This window comes from Heloderma suspectum, chromosome 1, assembly GCF_057233095.1.
Source record: "Heloderma suspectum isolate Gila_16-S chromosome 1, 16-S_ref, whole genome shotgun sequence".
Lineage (NCBI taxonomy): Eukaryota > Metazoa > Chordata > Lepidosauria > Squamata > Helodermatidae > Heloderma > Heloderma suspectum.
Genome location: NC_139458.1, coordinates 135187588 through 135211245, shown reverse-complemented (window position 1 = coordinate 135211245; position 23658 = coordinate 135187588). Strand labels below are relative to the sequence as shown.

At 45.0% G+C, this 23658-nt stretch overlaps 1 protein-coding gene across 1 annotated transcript in view; it reads right to left on the bottom strand.

Annotated features, from left to right (window-relative positions):
• Positions 1-23658, bottom strand: part of SYT7 (synaptotagmin 7) — a 283673-nt gene that overhangs the window by 250328 nt on the left and 9687 nt on the right. The gene's annotated exons all lie outside the window — the stretch shown is intronic.

The following is a 23658-nucleotide window of genomic DNA, read 5'->3' as shown; positions in this document are numbered from 1 at the left end:
TAAACATGGAATGTAAGAGGTGCTTGTTTAAAACAAAACAAATGCCTTTTTTCTGTGAGATCACTGACCTGGGGTTATGAATTCAGTCACACTGGTGCAATGACCTACAGAAGACCTGCAATAGCTCCTTTTTGCGGCACAAACAACAGGCTGTGAGCTGAAAACCCCAACATACGTGATCCCCCCCAAAACCTCCATATTGAATGCTATAAATCAGTGGTCCCCAACCTTTTTGGTGCCAGGGACCAGTCCAATTTTTCCATGGACTGGGGGGGGGGGGTTCAGCTGGTGGACTTCCAGCTATGCGGATGCCATTTGCGTCCCAGTGCCGGAAGTCCGCCAGTGGCCGGAGCTGGCCGGCAGCTCCGCAGACTCACTGCAGAGTGGAGCCGGCCAGAGCCAGCGAGGATTCCAGGGGCGGGAGGATGGATCACCTCCCCCCTGCGGACCCCCGCGGACCCAAGGTGAGGGGGTTTTGCACACCCCTGTGGCCTGGTTGCTGACAGGCCACAGACTGGTACCGGTCCGCGGCTCGTGGGTTGGGGACCCCTGCTATAAATCATACTTTAGCTGTAGAAGGTGCTAAAATGTAGAAGGACTTGCTGACAAAAACAAAGTCCATCATCAGAAGCACAGACTGGCACAAGCAATGCAAATGAGCAGGATCCTCTGCTTGAGCTCATACATACAATGACATGTCACCAGTAGAAAAAGCATTACACATTACTCTTTCTCCATCACTTGCATATATGCTTCAAAAGGAGTAAATCAGGTGGGTTATAGGTCTGCACCTGACATACAGTTGTTACATTACTGGTGACAGTCAGAGACATTGATCATGGTTACATCAGTTAAATAGTAAGAGTGATATCAGTTCAGTGGTAATTTGTTTTGTACAATACTACCACTGGCTCAGATACTACCATTGGGTGTGAGCACCTTTGGCCACAGAAATATTCGATAACACTCCTTACCAGAGTTAACAATGCTGGTAATGTAGCAACAGTTTTATAACTACTGCCAATAAATGTCTGTCTGTATGACACCCATTTCTGTTGGTACTCTCTGATACAAGAAACAAGAACAATGTCTTCCTTCCCCTTCATCTGTCACACCAACCTACCCATAGTTCCTCTGTTTCCCTCTCTTCATCATTTGGGACATCTGGGATGCCCTCAATCTTCAAAGGAGAGTTTGGAGTCCATCTATGAGTTTTTATCCATAGGACATGGAAATAACTAGAAATTGTTTGCCTCAGTTGTGCCTTATCATAGAGCTGAATGGCAGCAAGGAGTCCTAGCTGGGCTTCTGCTGTCCTGAGGCAATTTTCCACCCAGACAGCTGTTTATCTCTCCCTGGGTGCTCTGCCAATCCCTGCCAATCTCCTGCAGACTCCAGGGCACTGGCTTATGTCTTGGTCTGCCTGCGCCAGGCATCCATTGGGGGCAGGTGCCCTTCCTTGGCAGGGAGGGGGAACTGACTGAAGACTGCAGGAGAGGGAACTGACTCAGGGTATCTTTCCATCCTAAAATGTTTAATTCTGGATTCTATCTAAAAAACATATTTTGGACTTGAATCCATCTGAACATCTGAAGTTGGATACAGATCATGATAAAGTGAGAGCTTATCTCTAATGGATATTTACCCTCTGTTTACCCCCAGGCTGACCAGCCCAGCTACTGTTCCATCCCAGCAACGTTTTTATGTAGTCCAGCCATTGATTTCCAATGTTGCAGGATTCATCTATTTGTAACACAGGATGCTGCAGTACAACATTTTTATTAGCTTAAGGAGTGTCCATTATTGCATTCTTGTGGTGGAGGAATGAGGCAGACCAATACGCAGAATTACAATGATGATAGCCAACCAAATATTTGAGGAGTAAGATGTCTTGCCTAGTTGGTGCTGTGCTACAGCCCATCTTTACTTTCCTGTAGACCTTTAAGCCTTATAGTCGTCTCTTCCCCTCCCCAACCCAATCCTAGCTCCTGCCTTGGAACTGGTTTTTCAATCCAAGCCTTAATGCAGACAGCACAAGAACAAGAGAGACAAAGCTTCTTAATTGTGTGACATGATAAAACATCCCTGGTGCTGTTACTCTGAGCAGTGGGAGCCCATAAAATAATCCATAGCTCAGTGTTCTAACAAGACACTTTTTTGTGTCTATGTGTGTCTGAGTGAGTGCACTCAAACATTGCAAATACACACAAATGCACAATATTTAAACAGAAAAGGGAATAATGAGCACCAAGGTCTCTGCTTAAACCACTCCAGTAACTCCCAGGCCTTTGTTCTGCTAAGTTAACTTTGATTGGACAAGGATGCTGTCTTTTTAGAACAATGTTTTACTAGGCCAACTTGACAGCTTCCCTAAGGAAGTTTCTGCAAGACAAAGGAAGAAAGATATATTTTCATTTCATGGCTACTGCCTTTGCCATTGGCATCTCATTCTTGAATCTGAAAAATGGCACCTGCCAGAGTAGAACTGAAGGGCATGCCAAGTTAGCTGCTTTCATTATGGTAGGATCTAGAGCCTCCAATCATGTCCGGGGCCCCACTGTGCCTACTGTTGCATGAATATTGAGTGAAAGCATATCTCCAGTTTCTAAGGAGCCTGCAATCCAAAGTGACAAGACAAAACCTGTCTAAATGTTATAGTCACCATGAGGATTGGTATCCCCATTGTGAGCTTTACGCACGCACGCACACACAGAGGCATCATTCAGCATGACACACAACATCACTTCATTCGTTTCTCTGCCCTGTCAGCAAATGCCACTGATATAGATTGTGGGCAAGGAATTCACCAAGTGATGGCTCTGACTCAAACAGTGAGTTATACTAACTAACATGGATGAGGATTGAGAACAGAAAACATTTAGACCAGGAGTGGGCATTGTGTGGTCCTCCAGATGTTTTGGCCTACAATTCCCATCATCTCTCACCATTGGCTATGGTAGAGCACCTGTTTTGCATGCAGAAGGTCCCAGGTTCAACTGCTGCATCTCCAGGTAAGGCTGGAAAAATTCCTGCCTGAAACCCTGGACAGCCATTGCTAGTCAGTGTTGACAATACCGGGCTAGAGGGACCCATGGTCTGGCATGGTATAAGGCAGCTTCCTATGTTCCTATGCTGGCAAGGACTGATGGGAGTTCTGGGCCAAAGCATCTGGAGGGCCACAAGTTGCCCACCCCCAATTTAGACCAGTTCACAGCCAAAGATGGGTAAGGATATGGCTTTGCATTTGTTACACTGGTAGGATCCAAGCTGGAGATGAAATGCTGACGTTCTGTACCTTCAGCAACATGCTCTTTCTGCTGAACTATTCTGCCATTTGAATGGCAGAACTATTGGCAGAACTATTCTGCCAGTCTTTGTTGGGCTGGTTAGATCCTTCCTGAGCAAGATGGACTGCAATGGCCCACTTCTAACGACTATTTCACACATCAGATGGAGATGTGGGTTGAGTGGGGAATGTAGTTTAACATTTTTCTCCTCTGTCACCAAGTGGGGAACCTCATGAAATTGATGCAGCAGGTCTCAGTTTTTATCATGCCACTACACAGTTTCCTAGAGCCCTCATCTTGAATGAAAGGTTACTACTTCCTGTACTGAAGGTCTAGAGTTGGACCCAATGCTGTCATTCCATTGGCACAACTGTTTCTGTCAGCAGAACTGGGAGAGGGGTGATTGTCATCCCCCCACAGCCCCACCACCACCACAAAATCTGCTCTGGAAACCCTCCAGAGCACAAAAATTGGGTGGCACAGAAGGCTCTAGGGGGAAAGAGTGAAGAAGAAAGTCCCGTTGCACTAGCAGATTTCCACTAGAGTGTTATTAGATTTAATGCCTAGTCTTTGACTCCTTGGGGGCTCCGTGCTCCCATGATTTGGAGCAGGACTTTCGAGAAAGGACCACAGTTCTGCTTTGATGCAGAAAGCTCAGGCTGAGTTCAGTTATCTGAGGTGCAGGGTTGGAGAAGATCTTTTCCTGAGCGTTTTGAGAGCTAGTGCCAATCAGAATAGCATGACCCACTATAAGGCAGCTCTTTAGCCATCCATAAATGGATTCCATGATGCCATTGCCATGGTAAAATGTGGCCTAGTCGTGAAAAATTGGGATTTGGCAATCATATGAATGTTTTGTTCGCTACAGGAAAAAAGTAGTCAAACTGCATCCAGGCAACCTACACCTCACTGTCATAAATGGTCACGTGACTCAGCCCCTGGTTCACTGTTTCCTATCCTACTTCCTTCTTTCCTACCTCATATTGTCTGCTTTTTGCCTTTACTTCTGTAATAGTCTGGCTACAATACCCTGTACAAACTTACGGTTGCGCTGCTCCTCTGACCAAAAGACAATTTAAAAATGATGCTTTAGTCTGACCTTGCTGGGACTTCAAGTAGCTACTAAGGTTGTGTGTAATACATGCTTTGTCAGGGATTTTTCTCCAGCAGCTAAATTCCCAAGCAGGAAAGACAGAAGCTTCTTCTTCTTATCTTGGCTGTTCTTTCCTTTCTCCCTGTATGTGACTTTGGTCTTTAAAAAGCTTCAACAACAACAGCTATTACCTCAAAGTGACTCTCTGTTCCTAATAAGGGATTTTTAACACCCTCTAAAGAACTGTTGATTAACATTAAATGTAAATGAAAAGTGGTAAATTCAGAACTGATAAAAGAAAATACTTCTTCACACAACACATAATTAGTTTGCAGAATTGATTGCTTCACCACTGAAGCCAAAGATTAAGAGGATTATATAAAGGGATTAGACATTCTCTTCCACAAGTCTATCTAGCTATAATAGTAAATCCCCCTCCCCAAAAACACACCACCAGAGTGGGAAAATAAACCAGGGCTGATTTACACACTGCAATTGCTCTAGTTGACTTTTAATCATGAGTAATTCATCTGGGAGGGTAATACCCAGTTGTTGTTTTTTAGTCTTCACAGCTGTAAAACTGAACTGAATCCATGACTCTAGACTTGGGATTTATTCCTCGTTGAAAGTAGGGTTGTTCATTGGTGTTTGCCTGACAAATTTCCCCACAGTAAACACAGAATGAACTCTGTGAAAAAATACAGTGTGGCAAAGGGAAATTACTTCAGGGAAATTGCCTCATGTGGGCCCATCATTTCAATAAGGATTCAGAGAAAACTTTTACCTGGGGACTGATTGTCCCATAATTGGCTGAAAGATGGTTTCTTGTTCTTTCCTCCAACAGCTTCTTATACTATAGCTCCCATTTGGGTTGGGCAGCATCAAAAGAGAGGGGCTTGCAAGTACTGCACAGGGAGCAGGACAAGAAGGAAGATGCAGGTATTTCACAGGAAGACAGAGAATGGTGGAGGTCAGGACATGTAAACAAAGAAATGTGGAATTCCAGAGAATAGCAAGGAGAGACAAGAAGGCCTTCTTAAATGAACAATGCAAAGAAATCGAGGAAAACAACAGAATGGGAAAGACTAGAGATCTCTTCAAGAAAATTGGAGATCTCAAGGGAACGTTTTGTGCAAAGACGGGCATGATAAAGGACAAAGAAGGCAGGGACCTCACAGAAGCAGATGAGATTAAGAAGAGGTGGCAAGAATACACAGAAGAACTATACAGGAAAGATCTGAATGTCCCTGATAGCCATGATAGTGCGCTCACTGAACTTGAGCCGGACATCCTCGAGAGTGAAGTCAAGTGGGCCTTAGGAAGCATTAGTAACAACAAAGCTAGCGGAGATGACAGTATTCCAGCCGAGCTATTTAAAATCCTAAAAGATGATGCTGTTAAAGTGCTGCATTCAATATGCCAACAAATCTGGAACACTCAACAGTGGCCACAAGACTGGAAAAGGTCAGTTTACATTCCAGTTCCAAAGAAGGGCAACGCCAAAGAGTGTTCAAACTACTGCACCATTGCGCTCATTTCACATGCCAGCAAGGTGATGCTCAAAATCCTACAAGCTAGGCTTCAGCAGTATGCGAATCGAGAACTACTGGAAGTACAAGCTGGATTTAGAAGAGGCAGAGGAACTAGAGATCAAATCGCCAACATTCGCTGGATCATGGAGAAAGCAAGAGAATTCCAGAAAAACGTCTATTTCTGCTTCATTGACTACGCTAAAGCCTTTGATTGTGTGGATCACACCAAACTGTGGCAAATTCTGAAAGTGATGGGAGTACCAGACCACCTTACCTGTCTCCTGAGAAACCTGTACGAGGGTCAAGAAGCAACAGTAAGAACCAGACATGGAACAACCGATTGGTTCAAAATTGGGAAAGGAGTACGACAAGGCTGCATATTGTCACCCTGCTTATTTAACTTATATGCAGAGTACATCATGAGAAATTCTGGGTTGGATGAATCAGAGGTCGGAATTAAGATTGCTGGGAGAATTATCAACAACCTCCGATATGCAGACGATACCACCCTAATGGCAGAAAGCGAAGAGGATCTCAAGAGCCTCTTGTTGAGGGTGAAAGAGGAGAGTGCAAAAGCTGGTTTGAAACTCAACATTAAAAAAACGAAGATCATGGCATCTGGCCCCATCACTTCCTGGCATATAGAAGGGGAAGAAATGGAAGCAGTGACAGATTTTACTTTCTTGGGCTCCAAGATCACCGCAGACGGTGACTGTAGCCATGAAATTAAAAGATGCTTGCTCCTTGGGAGGAAAGCTATGGCCAACCTAGACAGCATAGTAAGAAGCAGAGACATCACCTTGCCGACAAAGGTCCGTCTAATCAAAGCTATGGTTTTCCCAGTAGTAATGTATGGCTGTGAGAGCTGGACTATAAGGAAGGCTGAGCGCCGAAGAATTGATGCTTTCGAACTGTGGTGCTGGAGAAGACTCTTACGAGTCCCTTGGACTGCAAGGAGGTCAAATCAGTCCATCCTAAAGGAAATCAACCCTGAGTGCTCATTGGAAGGACAGATAATGAAGCTGAAGCTCCAATATTTTGGCCACCTAATGCGAAGAGAAAACTCCCTGGAAAAGACCCTGATGCTGGGAAAGACTGAAGGCAAAAGGAGAAGGGGACGGCAGAGGATGAGATGGCTAGACAGCATCACGGATGCAATGAATATGAACTTGAGCACGCTCCGGGAGAGAGCGCAGGACAGGAAGGCCTGGCGTGCTATGGTCCATGGGGTCACGAAGAGTCGGACACGACTGAACGACTGAACAACTGAACAACAACAACAAAGACAAAGGGCTTTCAACTGAAAGTGGAAAAGGAAATGAAGGGGTTAATCTTGCAGAACTGCTTGAGATGCCTAAAGAGGTCAAGGTTGTACTGCCTTGATAGGGTTGCTTTTCCCCCTTGTGCACTACACCCTTCTAGCCTCCATTTGTCAGGCCATTCTGAGACTATTTCCCATGCCATAACATAAACGGACTACCTACCCTGGGGAAACAACACTGATGTAGACAATGAAGATGCAAGTCCAATAGAGAATTAACCATGGGTTCCACAGACAAATCACCATTAGAGACACAGGGTATCACAACCACAATCCTAGCAACTCCCTGCCACTGGAAGAGTTTTGCCAACTCTATGGGACACACATGACTGGCTAAAGCTCTTTAACATGCAGTCAGAGTCAGATGGAAGATGCAGTTGCAAGCCAACTGATAGACTCTAATGCCCTGTGTTCAGAGCACATATGGGACTCAGAATCTGTGTCAGAATTACTACTTATCACACAGTATCTTATTATAATTATGTTAGTAATTTGTTGTATTAAGACATCTTGGCCAGTGCCTTCTATGCTCAGAGCACATACAGGATTCCTCTATGGGATCTGCAAGAGCTCAGACATTGCAGATTTCTCTGAATGGCTAAACTAGTTACTGTTTTTCTTGAGACCAATCAATGCTTTCCTTTCATTTGTAATTGGCCTTAAGTGCCAGGCCATTACGTGCCTAGCTACCAGACACTGTCCATTAAGAATGTGTATTTTCCTTGCTACCTATCCAATTTTAACCAGAGCTCCCATGTGCCAAAGATACCAGGAAGCTACTGTTTAAAATGAAGAGCCATGATTGGTTCATTTACATTTACTTATTACTAGTGTGGCCTGATAAGATTGGTCTAGAGCTGGAGTGGGGAACCAGCAGCCCAAGGTATCATCCATCGCTCTGGATGCTGCGAGCCTGCTCTTGCTTGCTGGACTGTTCCCTGGGAAACTCATCCTCTGCATGGATTTGTGAGTGTGAGTGAGTGGTACAGAAGGGATGGGGTAGCACACAGAGGGGCTGTTCACACAACATGCTAACCCCCACTCAAGCCGGGTTTGCATGATCGTGGGGGTAAAGGAAGCCATTGTGGCTTTTCCCCCCGCCCCTGCATGCAGCCACAATTTGCATAATTGCCCACAGTGCAGGGGGGGGGTGCCATGTCATCCACACCCAGCACGCAGTGCAGCGGGGGCAGCTTCGTACCCACCCTACAACCCACAACGTGCAGTAGGGGCAACCCCCGCTGCATCCTAATTATGCAAATTGTGGCCACGCACACGGCATGCATGGGGTAGGGGGGAGGAGAAGCCACAATGGCTTCTTTTACCTCTGCGATCATCCAAACCCAGCCGCAGTGGTTGAGTGTGGATGGTTGTTGAACTGTGGGTTGTTTGTTGAGCCATAGGTTAGCATGTTGTCTGTACCCAGGACATTTTCCACAGGGTGGCTTGTTAACCATGCAGTATGGCTTGTTAACCACCCTGAACAACCCAACAACAAACCACAGGTTCTCATGGTGGCTTGTTCGAAAACAATAATCCACACTGAGTGTGGGTTAATGTGTTGTGCAAACCCAATCACTGAGAAAGCTATGCAATCCTGTAAACTCTGGCCACTTTGGCTCTGCCCACCATCAATTTTGGCTGCAGTGCCCAATTCACTTTTCTTGTGAGTCAACAGCGTTTTGTAGGAAAACGGTCCCTCACCCTTGGCCTACAGTCTACAGGGCCAAGTTTTCTCCCTGACCCAATTTAGCTATTTTTATCATATATTATATACAAAGCCCTTAGAATGAATGAGCCTCGTGTAGCGCAGAGTGGTAGGTGGCAGTATTGCAACTGAAACTCTCCCCACAACCTGAGTTCAATCCCAGCAGAAGCTGGGTCCCAGGTAGCCGGCTCAGGTCGAGTCAGCCTTCCATCCTTCCGAAGTCGGTAAAATGAGTACCCAGCTTGCTGGGCGAAAGGTAGTCACGACTGGGAAAGGCCATGGCAAACCACCCCGCTACAGTCTGCCATGAAAACGCCAGCGAAAGCGGCATCCCTCTAGGAGTCAGCAATGACTCAGTGCTTGCACAGGAGGAACCTTTCCTTTCCTTAGAATGAATACATACTCACACAGACACACTCTGATTCTTACTAAGATTGCTGTCTCCAATCCTGCATGAAACCAGGATGCCATGTGTAACCCACTGGCATCCTTTGTCTGATGGGAGATCCGGCCAGAATGGTCTACTTGCTAGTAGCCAGATAACAGATCCTGGAATCATCTGTGATAAAGTAGCCAAACAAGTGTGAACATAGCTTGCCTTAAGGATGATCAGGTGAAAGTAGTAAAGTGAATTATCTAGAAATGTATTTTAATTTTCTTTTGCCTTTCTGCCTAAGCAGAAGCAGTATTCTGCTTTTTAATAAAACATTTCTTTTTTTAAATGTAAAAGTTATGAATGAGATTATTCTGGATTAGCTGGCTACTAACACTGCCTTACTGACTACCACTACACTATTAGCAGAACCTCACATTTCTGTTTTGACTGTGGAATAAGCAATAGGAATAGTGATAGGAGCTGCATCCCAGTTTTAACACAGAGATCTAGCTTTTTGAATCCCTAATTCTTGGCCTGTATATAAGGGTTTCAACCTTTAAAGTCCCAAACCTGAAGGATTGCCTCCTCCCACATGTATCTAGCCAAACTGTGAGGTCATGAGAGGTCCTTCTCAGAGAACCAGTACTTACAGAGATCTAGGAAGTGGCTTTGAAAGAGAGCGCCATCTCAGAGATAGCACCCCAGTTACAGAATATTCTTCCCAGAGAGGTTTGCCTAGCATCTAATTTGTATTCTTTTTGGCACCTGGTGAAGACTTTAAAAAAATTCTCCTAGGTTTAGGGGCATGGCGGCTATAGCGGCTTTTAAAAATTTCTGAGGTTCAGCTTGTTGGAGTTTTAAGGTCTGTCTGTGCTTGATTTTATTGATTTGTCTCTGCATTATTGTATTTTCATTGTTTTTACTATATCTTAAATATTTTTATGTAAGCCACCCAGAGACCTTCAGCACAGAATTGCAGCACAGAATCGCTGTAAACAAACAAACAAACTGCAAATGACTGTACCCTGGTCTCAGTCTGCAATAAGGAGAGACAAAACTCCACAGGAGCAGCCAGGCTCTGTGACATTACATATGAGTGAATACTCACCAGCATGAACACAAATATACTTCCCCACTCAGTTCATTAACATGCACTGGAAGAATGGCAAAAATCCAATCTGGCTGCGAGTATGGCATGATGATTAATGTGCATTAATGAGTAACCAATCTATACTAAATGATCAGTCACTCTCAGTTCTACACACATGCAGACAAGTTGTAAGTAGAATAAGGGTATTCAGACTGTTAGCACTGTGTGCTCAATTTGCTCATCTTTCATAATAGATTTTGGAGCCTGATGCAATGCAAATGGAACACTTGCTTTCATTCAATGGCCAAATGAATGCAAATGTTTACAAGAATACAAGAAGTGAGCTTGAACACCACACCCAGGCCCAGCTGAAGCCAGCCCTACACTTACACTGCACAGAATGCAGATCATTTTTACATCCCAAGTTATCTGCTCCACACAGAGCCAGCCTAGCAGGACAAGCTTCGGCATGTCTACTCAGAAGTAAGCAGGGCTGAATCATTCAGCAGCACTTTCAAATAGCATCCCAAATATCGCCTAGGTATGTCTACTCAGAAGTAAGCATGAACAGCATGTCTACTCACAAGTAAACAGAGCAAGCTTCTGCATGTCTGTTCAGAAGTAAGCAGGAGAAGGCTCTGCAGGACAAAACTCAAAAGGAAGCAGGGTTGAATCACTTGGCAGCACTTTCAAACAGCATTTCTACTCAGAATTATGAACATCATGTCTACTCAGAAATAAACAGGGCAAGCCTCTGAAGGGAGCAGGGCTGATAAGCAGTTTCTTCCCGGGGGGGGGGGGGAGCAGCTGATCAGAAATAAGAGCTTTTCCCCATCCATGAGGCAGCAGGACCAGGCCAAGAAACTGCCAGCGGGATGGGGAACCCCCACAGGCCTGTGGGCTGGAGGTTCCTCAATCCTGTCATAGAGGGTGCTGGTGTTGAGGTCACCTTTTCAGATTTAGGGATGAGATGATATTCTCTACAAGTTTAAAGGCCAGTTCTTGGATATATTTTAAAATGAAAAAACGGGTGCATTGAGAATGAGCGAAGAAGGGGCCTGACAAATTGGGGGTTTGTCAGGCCCCTTCTTTGCAGGTCATCAGGAACGCCTTGAAGACCACCTGTTTTTGATCTTTTTTTTAAAAAAAAGGCTGTTGTTTTTATTTATAATCACTGTTTTTTATTGATTTTATTGTTTTGAATTGGTTTTTATATTGTACACCACCTTTGGTGGGTTCCACCCTTAAGGGCAGTCTGAAAATAATTTGAAATAAATGAAATAAATCAGGCTGGAGCTGGGCACTCCGTCAGCTCTCTACGATTTCTTGCCTAGTGTGCTCCATGAACTGATGAATGGGCACTGGGAAGTGAGAGATGTCTGGCATAGTGGGGTTCAACCCCTTGGGGAAGGAAGGAGCTGTCTCTCAGGGCCGTGTTTCAGGGGTCTCAAGCTCTGGTGGCTCTAGACTGCCAGTCTCAGCCTCAATATCAGGGACTGGGTTTTGCAGCATAGATGCGACAGGCTCCTCCTCTTCTGCGCCCAAGTCCTGGCTGTTACTCAAGGCTGGGGGTCACAACCATTGCTGCTGCTACCCTACTCACTTCCAGTAAGGATGCTTTTCTCCCACACTTCTTGCTATTTTTGTTTTCTAATTTTGTTTTTAACTGCTGTGCACCCTTGGGTGCCTTAAGGCAGAAATGAGGCATAAAAATGATGATGATGAAGGAGGAGGAGGAGGAAGTAGTATACTGTCATTTGATGCATCAAGAGAATGGTCTCAAGAGGAACTCCTTTCCTCCAGCCCTTTCAAGACATGGCCATGTGCTGCAAACACTCCTTGATGGCACTCTCAGTACACCTCTCTCTGTTAAGGATCCAGGCTGCCCTTAAGGATCTCCACAAGGAGGGACAGTCAGGACCTGGAGAAATGTCTTGTATCTGACCCTCTTGCTTCTCCTGAACTGTGCACCTCTATATCAGCTGCCTATCTTTGCCTGGGCCTGTCCTCCTTGTGGATCCTAGTTCTTGCCATCACCCCAGACTGTTGGCTGGATACTTCCACCCTACCTTCCTGGCTGCCTGTGGACTCTGCTGCCTCAGAATAGGGCAGGAAGCAAGAGTGGCAAAGGGGGCTCCATTTTGTTAAAGTTCCATTGCAGTTCTGAGTGCGGATGAGCAACTTGCTTGCTTCGTGAATACTAATATTTCTGTTTCCTCATGTGTTCATTCCCATGAGGGAAGGGCTTTCAATGTTGCTGTGGGGTGAACTATGTGTAAAACCAGTGACCCATGAGAAGAGAACTGCTCCTTTGATTGTGGTTCCTCCAGCCTGGCCAAGTCAGGTTCTCATTAAACATTTAATGCAGTTCTCTAACCCTCCATATGTTTCACAGCGGGGGGCGGGGAGCAATATGCACCACCTCAATTGCTTTCTATAATCGTCATCATCATCCCTTCAGGGCTAGGTTTTGAGTGAAATCCTTGCCCTTCTGCAACTCTGAATAGTTTCTGTTTTTGAGGATGTGAGATAGGAAGTGCCAGAGACTGCCAGCTGCCTTGGACCTGCTCTCACACCTCAGCAACATTCAAAATCACTTTCCCACTCTGCCTCCAAGGGCTTCAATTATTTATTCACATTTATAGCGACAGAGGACCGGGGGGGGGGGGGGGAGAAGAATCAGAAAGTAAGATGCTTTCCGATTCCTGTGAAAGGAAAAAGTAATCCAAGGTAGGGCTTATATTTGGAATCAGGCCTCAGCTCCAAAACCTGTTTTGCATGCCAGGACCCATCCTTGGAACACACAAACCAATAATAGCAGTGAAAATACCTCTGACCGTATGCCAAATGCCCTCATCCTTCAGCAACTGCAGCCAGCTCCTATACATCTGGGATTAGAAAGCAGGGCTTCTAAGTAAAGGACCTGGCTTTCAGACAGACCTGAGGCACAGCATCTCTCTTTCTCTCTCAATTTAGAAATTACCTATTGTGGGTGGGGACTGCAGGGCAATGAGAAGGTCCTCTCTGGTTCTCTGCTCCCAGCTTATCACAGCTGACATCACCGTATGTAGTGGTGCTAAGGGGGAAAGATGTAGAATGGCACTGGGTGTGGAGAAGCACATGTATCATAAAGGCTAGCTCAGCTAGTCAAATGGTTGCTTCCCCCTCCCTGTGATCCTCCCCCAGGTATGGGATCAAATGAACTGGGATGCACATGTCTACAGCCACAGTGGGTCAGTTCTCATAATGTGCCACAATGCAGTACGTTGAGATCATGCAAATAGCTGATGATGGATGTGGGGTATAGTCTATGCATAGTCCTGTTCATGCAAGCATTTCTTCAGATGATCCCATACATGAGTAAGGACTGAATGAAATGAGGGGGCTGGGGGTGGGGAAGCATCTGTCCAAATGTCTGAACCAGCTCTATATCTTTGCTTGTCTGAGAAGGCAATACCTTAGGAGACAAAGTTGGTACACACAGGTATTCCAGTCTGTCTTCCTCTCTATCTTACTTGTGAACATTTATCACCCTTCCTTCTGTTTTTCTGTTTGGCGTGGCAACCACTAATATAGCTGGATTCCATTCAAATAGTGACTGATGCTGTGGAAATAAAAATATTCAGAGAAGACTGACTAGTAAGCACATCTTCCCTCTGTACTTCACTTGTCTCACATGAACTGAGCAGCCACTGTACATAGACATACAACAGGTTCACTTTGGGGCCAGGATATCTCAAGAACCACCTGCTTCCATATGAGTCTGCTCACACTTTACGTTCAGCATCTGAAGCCCTAGTCTATGTCCCACCACCAAATCAAGCTACATTGGTAGGAACACAAGACACGGTCTTTTCTGTTGTGACATCTCGCCTGTGGAACTGTCTTCCCAGAGAGATTAGATTGGCTCCTTCACTGCTCACTGACAGGCGAACAGTGAACCATTCCTATTTGGCTTCATGTCTTGTGACTGCTAGAATGATCTGGCCATTACTCTTGTTCCTATGTATTGTATTAGTCTCTTTTTGAATGTTGCATTTTGTTTGTTTATTTCTATACCGCCCAATAGCTGAAGATATCATCATTTTAATTTCTGTGAACTGCCCAAAGTAAACAGAATAAAATATAAAAGCTTAAAACTACAGTATAAAAATACAAGCACAATAAAGCCTAGCAGCAATGCAGACCTTTAAAATACAGTAACAGTTTTAAAACTGCGAAGTTAAAAGACTATGATGCTAAAATGCTAAAATGCCAGGAAAATAAAAAGGTCTTCACCTGGCGCCTGAAAGAGTACAACGTAGGTGTCCACAGCTGGGGTGCCACAACAGAAAAGGCCCTCTTCCTGGTTGCCACCCACCTCATTCCTTTGGCAGGGGCTCCTGGAGAAGGACCCTTGAAGATGATCTTAGGGTATGGGCAGATACATATGGGAGGAGATGATCCTTCAGATAACCTGGCCTCAAGCTATTTAGGGCTTTGAATGTTAACACCAGCACTTTGAATCGGGCCCAGACATGGACTGGCAGCCAGTGCAGCTGGAAAAGTACTGGCATGATATGATCACATTGGCCAGTCCCCATTAACAATCTCACTGCCCTGTTTTGGATCAGCTGAAGTTTCCAGACCGTTTTCAAAGGCAGCCCCACATATAATGCATTGCGGTAATCCAGACAAGAGGTTATCAGAGCTTGGATAACTGTAGCTAGGCTATCTCTGTCCTGATATAGTTGGTATAGCAGCCTAAGCTGACAAAAGTGTTAAGTGGTAGTAGTTGTTGTTGTTTTGTATTGTATTGTACAACACCTTGAGAGTCTATTGACTGAAAGGCAATACAAAAATATTGTAATAAATTCATGAAATAAATATGATACTGCATCCTGACAACTACCAGCTTCGCTGGACTGATGCCGCAACCCAGCGCCCAAATCCTCATGTCCTAAACCTCATATCCTAAACCTCATGAGACTAACCTCATGTTCTAAACTACTGCTCTGAATAAATGCCTGTTCTGTTTTCCATGGCCCATCCTGACTCTATGCAATAGCCATAGACTCGCTCAGAATTCCCTAGTAGGGGGTTAATTTTGCATTGTTAATGCTCCCTGTTAGAAAGGCATTATGCCCACCGAGACTGAGGTGTGGTGGCATAACGTCAAATTGTTTGCATAGCAGATACCATGCCAAGAACACCAAGGGAGAGGTGGTCATGAATCTTAACCAGGCTCTGAACGACTAGGGTATTATACACCAAATGCAATCAATTCAGCACTTTTCTACCCAGCCAATGTCAAGAACTGAGAGTAGGTGTAATATACTTACAATAGCTCAGACCTATTGAGCAGAGAGTTTTCTGCAAGCCATAGGGATCACTGCTGAGAATCCTGTTGAAAGGGAGACTGAAGTAACTGAGGGCATGAATTATTGTAACAAGGATTGTATGGAATAAGAAAAGGTGTGCACTCACTGGCTGGCTACTCTCAATGGATCCCCCACCACCATTATGTATGTTATGCAGTTAGGATTTTCATTTGTGCATGTTATTTTATTTATTGTAAATTTGTAGCCTGCTGTATCCCTGAGGGCTCAAGCTTATTCAATTACAGATGGGGACTAGGTAACACCACAAGACTAAGAAAAATGGTGGTGCCTTGTGGTGCTTGGACAGAATTACACAGAAATAAGATGAAAAGTAGGGTCCAGCCAGTGAAAACACAGGCAAACGTGTGGTGTTGTCTGTGTTTTCACAGACAACACTACCCATTTTCCTGTTGGGTACAATTGGTTGATGGTACTGATATTCTTGGAAGAGGTATTCAGCCTGTTTTAGGTGGGGTTTCACTCTCCCTGAAGAACATTTTACACCTTTGGGGAGATGCTACCTCTAGAGCACTTTGCCTTTTATGCATGCATGGGAGACAGAAGCAGCCAGGAGTATCTTTTATGAATTCCATTTGGTTTGCCAGCTACAACATTTTCTAGAGAAATCAGATGCAGCCTTCATCGTTCTCGCTGTACTTACTTACACGTTAGACTACTGCAATGCACTCTATGTAGGGTTGCCCTTGAAGACAGGCAAAAAGCTTCAATTGATTCAAAATGTTGCAGCCAGATTTTTGTGGAGTCCCCAGGATATAATTCTGGGCTCAATGTAAGTTGCTGGCTTTGACCTTTAAAGCCTTAAATGTCCTGGTACCGGGGTTTCTTGAGGATTGCCTCCTCACATATGAACTTGTCTGAGATCAGTGTTTAGCTTCTGAGACCATCTTCCTGGCCCCTTTGTCAAAAGAAGTACAGTTCATGAGTATGAAAGAGAGGGCTTTTTCAGTTGGGATGGCCAAACTCTGGAATATGGCATGTTCATCTGGCCCCATCTGTGCCTTTATTCTAGAGGTTTGTTTCTTTTTTTTACTTGGAGCCTATGACAATGCGTTTTATTTGCTGCTGAGTTGTTTCTGCTGTGTATTTGTGTACTTTTATTGTTATGGTTGTATGTTATGTTTTATGGTTTAAATTTCTATTTTGTAAGCCGGCTTGAGTGGTCTTGTCATGTTAAATGAATGAACGAATATGAATGCTCATAAGCAGATCCGTTCCCTGCTCCACACATGCGTAAATTCCCAGCAATAGCGTGAAGCATAGCCTAGCTAACTTTTCCCTGTTGCTCATCTTCACATGTAGGACATCTGCATCCCATGTTAGTGTAACAGCAACACCAAATCAAGGTTTTACACCAGGCTTCCCCAACCGGTTGTGTCCTGCTGGCTGGGGATGATGGGAGTTATAGTCCAAAACATCTGGAGGGCACCCAGTTTGGGGAAAGCTGTTCTATGCTGTTCAACCATGAGGCATCAAGAACACTGCTCCAAAATAATTGCCAATGCCTCGTGACTCTGCTTCTCACCTAGGTGTTAGCATCAAAATGTGATGAATTTTTTTCAGGCTTGCTCTTCACAATGTATGCATATAATCTCCATCTGCTAATTACATTAACAGAGTCAGGGAAGGTTATGCTCTCTCATATGCTACAAGGAGGAAGGCCAGTTCTTCCTAACAATCTTCCTCTGAAATTCTGCTATGGATCTCCACCCCTAGTTCCAAAGAATACTTTCCATACTCTGCATGCTACATACCAGCTGGGCTTTGAAAAATATCATGTGAGTTTCTAGTACACCTTCTCTCTACATTTCTGACTCAAGTTCCTTAGTGGTATTGAAAGAGCACTTTTGTAACATTATTTCTGCTGCCGATGCAAAACCTTAGTCTCGTTCTTTAATCCTTCATTAAGTTGTTCCTGCTTCAATAAGAGGTATGTGTGGGTAACTCCTACCACAGTCTTCCAGAGTAATTTTCTCCTTCCACATGTGGATGGAAATAATTCCTCTAGAACTACAGGAGTCAAAAACAAATACAGAACTAGTGTAGTGGAATGACATCTTTGCTAATTAAGCTCTGTTGTGTGTATAAATATTTATTAGCATTGGTAAGTGAGCACCTTCAGTTTTTTGGAAATGTTCTTCGCTTGCAAGATAATAATTATTATCATTACTGTTATTAACCGCTGAGTGCTTGCTCATGTAAATATTTCTAACATGCAGTAATAAAACCAATAATACTCCAACATAGATATAGCTGCTGTCAAAAAAATAAAAAAAGACTGTCTATAACAAAGCCTCAAAGACCATGAACCTTCTCACGTCTACTCCATCATCGCCTTAGTGACTCTTACAGTAGCCCTGCTTTATCTGCTCCTATGTGATTGGCCACTTTCCACTCAGACTTGATTAACTTAACACAAGGTCACCTCTCCCTCCTGTCTCACATCCTTCTTATTCTGCATCATCAGTAGCAATCTCACCTGGGTGCCCGTCTGTCCTGCTTCCTGCAAACCTAAACAAGCTGATCACAGATAGGACTCTCAGGAAGATGCAGAGGGGAAGAAAAGAGAAGAGGGTAAATCAGGACAAAGAGGAAACAGATGGGATGAGAAGAGAGGTGCTCAGATGCCACCATGCTATGTGCCAGTGTAAGGTTAGACAGCAGACACATCCCGTCAGGAAAATGAAATCATCAAGGAAAGGAAGATCCAATAACAGAGTATGGCATACAGCATGATGTAGTAGGTAGATTGCTGGACTTGGCCTGTGGAGACCCAGGCTCAGTCCTCGCTCACCCATAAAGTTCACTGGATGACCTTGGCCCAGTCAGCATTTCTCAACTTAATCTACATTCACAGGATTGCTGAGAGGACAGAATGTGAAGCAATTTCTTGAGGCCACCCTGAGCTCCATGGAGAAAGGTTGGGACACAAATATAATAAATAAATGCACCACCACCACCCTGTGCACACCACAAATGTTAGCACTGCTGCGATTCTGCGGTTGTGAAGAGCCTGCTAGAATGTGTCAAACCGGCTGGTCAAGTTTGGCCTGGCCGCCTCTAAATCTCTGAATGGGAAGCCCCTCTCCCTCCCTGCGGAATGTCCTAATTGAGTCTGGGGTAAGAACACAGAAAACAGGTGAGTTAGAGAGCAGTCTCTGCCAGAACTGAGACTGAACAGGGGCAGAGAGCTGACTGCTCTCTGCAGGGAATCCTATGACACCACGGGTTCCCCTAGAATCTGATGGGGAGTAGGAATCCGTTGGAGTCCTAATGCTGTGAGCTCTCATCTTATGCTCAGCCTCTAAATATGTGTAAGTAAACACCATAATTCTCCAGTGACCTCCTTCTACGGCGACTCAACCCTAGGGTTCCTAAAAGTTCTCATCATACAGAAGTGGGGTGTGCACACACACAACGTGTGTCAGTGTGTGTCTGTGCGTGCATGTGTGTGTGTTTAATGTGACAAATCTAAATCTCGTGTCTGAAGGGATATGACTCATGCTTTTTTGGGTCGGCAGATTTGGTGCGGAGTTTAACAAGCGTTTAACAAGAGCCGCTTTGGTTGGAGCTGTGACAAAGAAAAGGACAGCCTAGGCAGAGGCTGCTTTTAGTTGCTCTTATTCCTATGGGGCTTCATAATTTAGCAAGGCAGTAAATTTGTTAATCTTAATCCCTTAGATGACAGTTAATTGTTTCTATAGCAGATTCAAGTACAGAAAGTACTTCATCTTCTTTAAACTTATAATATGCTTAGGCTGAGAGAAAGACAATCTCTGTACAGGAAAATCCTATCATGAACTGTGGTACAGCTATGTAATTTTAGATCCTGGCTTTAATGGTCCGGGGGGGGGGGGGGGGGGCTTTAGATGGCCATGTGTATTACACCAGTTGTGAAGCATCCACCTAACACTTCTCTTTGCCCCCCAACCATCCTTCCATGATTTACAACTGCTTCTACATTCCTGATATATTAGCAAGAATGTTAACTGTTTGCCAGCCCTTAGATAGATGATTGATATATTCTGAGCCTGTACAGTTTTGCATTTTAAGCTCACTTAAATCATAGCAACATTATGACTGCAAGAATAAAAGGGAGTTTGATTTTACTGCCCTCATTACCTGCCACTCTCTGGGTAGTAAACCCCCCCCACCCCCAGGTTCCAGGGTTCTGGACTTTGGCCCCAAGGCCCAACTCCAGCGGTGCCACTGTATGTGAAGGGCAGTGTGAGTGTTCCCCCTCTGATCAGTCATCCAATCCAGAGAAAACACATGTACTATTCCTTCATAAGACAGGGGTAACTGGTAGGCCATGGGGTTGCCTCTAGCCCCACCCTTATGTCTCCAGCCCCTTCCCTCCTACTAGGCCAGACAGCCACCTCTCTCATAAGGCATTACAGTGTACTTTACAGGCCAGCTCCAGATTGGCCTCTCATTCTCCACTGAGAGGAGCATTTGCTAGGTTCTTCCGCCAAGGAGCAGACCTTCCAGAGTCACACAGCTTGGGTATATTCCTGGAGAAGTCTATCAATGGCTACTAGACCTAAAGGCTATGTGCTACCTCCAGTACCAGAGGCAGTATGCCTATGTACACCAGTTACTGGGGAACAAGGGCAGGAGGGTGCTATTGCATTTGTGTCCTGCTTGTGGGTTCCCAAACAGCAACAGCGTTTTGGCCACTGTGTGAACAGAATGCTGGACTAGATGGACGCTTGGTTTGATCCAGCATGTCTCTTATGTTTTTAACTATACATATGTAGGGACTGAATGTGTGATTGGGAACCTTGGCACAGTCATGGTTTCCAGTCGCAAGTACAATACACATAACAGTTATTGTACATGCCCAGGGGCTGTTGTCATCTTTAGCCCAACATGCAGAGGTCGTGGGTAGAGGCTGGACTGGGAGCTGCATGCAGGTCAGAGGGGTGGGGCCAGCTGGCATAATCCCACTGACCCCATACAGTGCATGGCATACACACACATTCACTGAATGCATTGGAGCTAAGTTAGGAAGACAAGGTGCAATGATGGGTCATTTCTAAACATTCTCTTCCTTAGTAATTGGGCTGAGAAATGATAACAGATTTCATCTTGCTGACACTAGCAGCTCTCCTTTTCTCAGCATGTGCTTGATTCTGAAACTTAATTGGAGCCAGGGATCACCATGCGCTCAGACTCAGAACCTGTTTCCAATGCATCTAGCAGTGCCTTTTCAACACTGCTGAGAAACTACAGCCATCCCCAGCAACAATTGGCAACAAACAATTGGCATCTAAAGCCCAAACTGAATATTGTGGATTCAGTCGCATGTACTATTTTAAATTTGTTTAAATAATAATAATAATAATTATTATTATTATCAGCAGCAGCAGCCTCCACTGCTGCCTTGAAAGCCTGCAAGCATACATTTTTTTTACTTATTTTTTATTATAAAACTTTGACAAAAGGAAAAAATCTGGCTACATAGATTTGAACATATCAATTTCAATGCACTATAAATAAGCGTCAACAAAAGCAGACCAAATATCCAAATAAGTATCCATTCGCAAGTGATGTCTATGCACCACCCGTTCAAATGTTGAAAGCGTAAGGTCTTCAATCCATTACATTATAGGAGGTGAGCATTTATCCTTCCAATGTTGTAATATCAGTCTTTTAAGCTGTCAGAAGGGTATGAAGAATCCATTTGCGCTGACCATGCGTTAACTTCCAGGAAACAGGTAGATAATTTAAAACAGCATGTACATTAGTAAATATTAAGGAGTGTTCCAATACAAAATTCATCCGTATAATGATCTCCTCCCCAAAAGGGGCAAATACTGTGCATTGCCAAAAACATATGTTTAAAAGAAGCATTAGCTACGTTACACCTCCAACAATTAGCCAACTTATACAAACGCTTATTAAAGAGATGTGGCATCCAATAGACATGAAAAAGGTTTTTGCTAAATAAGATGGATCCTGAGATCCACAAACTTATCAGATACAGATGCCAAGACAGCGATCCATTGATTAGGCAAAATGGGACAATCCAGTTCCCTATTCCATTCTTGCTTAATACCCTATATATATTTATTCACCAATAGTAAGCATTTATAGACAGAGGTCATAGGTCAATTTGGAAAGGATGCAAGTATGAGAGGAGGAACACTGGGAGAAGCATCTGCTTAACTCCTTACTCTCCAGCCAATTTGCTCAAAATCCCCCACCCCCCCGCTCCCACATACTGCTCTTCCAACCACAGCAGGGAAAACCTGGACACCCAGGTTTTAATGTCACCAATTATTCACCCCCTGATGGCCACTTTGTTGTGTATGTACTGCATATTTAAAGAACATACCCTGCAATTTGTGGTAGAGGTGGTGTGGATTCTCTGGTGATCCTGAAGTGCTGGACATTTGAGATTAATTGGAAATACTGTGTTTTATACACATTTGCCAATGAGCAAGCCACTTGGGAATCTCCAGTGCTCAAGTTAGGAGGCAGAGAGGAGGAGTCCTACTCTGCTTACCTTTTGTATCAGCCCCTTTAGCAACTGCTTTTAGAAGACTATGGGGTCACGATTTGGCTCAAATTGGGTTGGCAGTCCGGGAATGGGCTTGCTGATTTTATTAAAAGCCCCCACCTCTTCTCTTCCTCTATAATTCAAGCACTGGGAAACAGATGAAGTACCTTGTTTCCTACAATGGCCAACCAATCCTTACAGCGGGGGAAATATCAGGGCACTTCACAACTCCTGCTTTGAAAAAGAAGTAGTCCTCCCCACAAAGCTGGCCACTGACTTTCTAGGTGTCCAGTCTAGCAGACTTTCTCCACTTTTGCTAGGTCTCTGCTTTTTGCACACAGTCCCTTAATGGCAGCCTTGCTATCTGCTGTTATGAAAACCCCTCGCCTATTAAATTAATCATAGCTATTGTTGCCAACCCCTCTTAGGGCCTCGAGGGGTGGCAGCAATGATATTATCTGCAACTGTCTTCATTTCCCTGTTGCTTTGTCTCTCTGGCTGGCAGGTTAAGGGCTGGGCAGGATAAGACCATGGAACTACAGCTTCCAGCTCCTTCCTCGGCTTCCCCCCCCTTCCCCATATAGACGGGGGAGGGAGCCATCTTCCGATTCCCAGTTCCCCCATCCCTCCAGCAGATCGAAGGCTCCATCTAGCAAGAGGATGCTGTTCCTTCCTAGCCAAAATCGGGTTTAATTTTAGCTGCCTGCCCTCACCTGCGGCTCGGCTGGGGAGGGGGCGGCGGGACAGGGAAACACGACATGAAATCTATTCCGGGAGACAGTTAGCACCTGACAGCATCAGAGGAATTTTACAGCGAGTGGGCGGGATCTAGATGAGGGACGAGAAGGAAAAGGCGGCAGTCTCTTCCGTGATGCAACAGTTTTACCCTCCCCGGCTCTCACCCAGGAATATCCGGGGACGGGCGAGAGGCCTCGGCCCTCTGCTCAGCCCCAGGCAAAAGGGTTGCTAACATACGGACATCGTCTCTGGCGCGAAGTAGTTAGAGTGGTCCATTGCTCAGAGATGGCAGAGAACTGGACTAAAGGGGGAGGAGGTTACTCAACACGGAGCGAACGCAGTAACCTGCCGGAGACCAATCCGATGGAGCAATCAATGAGTTTAGCAGAAATTAGAAAGGCGCTAGCAAGGGGGCGACGCTAAAAAAGGGGCCAAGGTGCGCCATCGCCACCCCTAGAGAAGAGCATGAAAGAGATCCGGAATTAGATGAGAAGCGGCGGGGACGAGAGAGGGAAAGAGAGAGCGCGCGCGCGCGAGGGCTTCTGGCGCCAGGGTCACTCGTGGCCCGAGTTGGAGCGGCCGCGGCCGCCCAAGAGGAAAGGCTAAGCGCCTCTGCCGCCCGAGAGCACG